Below are 1733 nucleotides of genomic sequence, written 5' to 3'. Positions count from 1 at the left end.
AACTCCATGTGAAAGATTTGTCAATTACCAGTCTCAAAATGGGGCATAATTAATCCATGCTAGTGCTTTTGAGTTTGTTTTACTCTGGAATAAGGTGTAGCAGTTTGGTTGAACATATGTTGTCTTAGAGATCTTTTTACCTTTCATGCAAATGAGAAAATTTTATGTTGGTTTAATAATAGTACAGATACTTAGAAGGTTCAGCTTTTAATATTCTTTTTGCGAGATCGAAACCGAAAATCCTCATTTCAACAAATGGGTATCATCTATTTCTTTCAAATATGAATAGATTGATGAATGACAGACCAATACAGAAGGGAGAACCAGTCTCTTTTCTAGATTTGTCAGAGGTTGACACCTACCTCTGGTATTTGACAGTTGTCCTGCAAGATGGATGTTTTAAGTGTAGCTAGGACCCCATGCTCATTGCTATTAATATTTGATGGATTGAGCATCATGTTTGTTTTCAAAATATTCCAAAATAAGTTTTTAGATAAATCAGTCTCCAACTTAGATACATGTCGCTCTCTAATTACTCTAATAGAAACAAACACAGACATACAGCAGCAGATGCCAAACACCAATACAAATAGTTTAGTCTGCCCTGGTCTTCATAATACTTCCAGACTCTAATGATGAAAGCCAGATATTTTCTGAATAATGCAGAAAAAAGCTAAAGACATCTTTAAATGAGGCTAAATATATGCACTTTTCAAGTTTCTACTTGTCTGTCTTTTCCCAGCAACTAGAATATAAATTTCCTAAGTGTTTTTATTTATTACGGAATCTTCTAAAGAGTCCCTTGCCTATAGCGGAAGTTCAAATAATCGTGGGCTAATCAGTTGTTAGGCATAACAGAATAAGTGGCTCTGACTTAAAGCCAATATAAGCCCTAAAGCAATATGCTTTTTTTTCAAAAAGCTTTTACAACAAATGCACACAAACTCTTTTTAGAAAATTCTGTAATACAGTATATCTAGAAAGACACAATCCTTGCTAAGTTAATTATATTTGTAAGTAAGATAAAACACAGAATATTATAAAACCATGGCAGCATTCAGTCCCTCTATTGAAAATGATTAATATGAATTCTAGGCTAGCAAGAATCCATCATTTATAACTGAACCATGGGTTTTATGCCATGTGTTGTTCCTAAAGTGGAAAACAAATTTTGCTTAACATATTTATAAGTTTTTCAAGTGGCTACATTCTCAAAGACAAAGTCTGAAAGAAAAATACAAATGGCAAAAATGGACAAAATGTAGATAAAATGAAAGCTTCAGGTAATAAAGAGACCAAAAGTAGGAAGTATAAGTGGCTTATGGTTGAACAATGGAAGAAAAAAACTTTCAAAAAGTGCATTGCACAGAAGCCACCATAGTGATTATTTAGAATAGGTCAGAGTTGGGAATAAAGCATCGTCCAGTATAGTCCTTATGTAAGCTGTACATCTCCCTTCTCCAACAGCTCCAGCATTAATACATGAACACGTCTGGTTTTATGGCCCTCACAATTTCCTAAGGTCCCATTCCATTGCTGACAGCTTCAATTGTGAGAAAAGTTTTATTGTAATGAGTCAAAATTATTTTTTCAAAATGTATAGCAAAGTTGGTTATGAAAAAGCAATAATCTCAGAAAATTAAGCTAATAATTTTTTGTTATGGTGGTTTATATTTAATGAAAGATTGGAATAAATCCAAAATATACTTAAGTATTGAGGTTATATGTCAGAA

The sequence above is a fragment of the Vicugna pacos genome, chromosome 2, assembly GCF_048564905.1.
Source record: "Vicugna pacos chromosome 2, VicPac4, whole genome shotgun sequence".
Lineage (NCBI taxonomy): Eukaryota > Metazoa > Chordata > Mammalia > Artiodactyla > Camelidae > Vicugna > Vicugna pacos.
The sequence above is the reverse complement of the archived record's forward strand: the minus strand, read 5'-3'. Positions refer to the sequence as shown.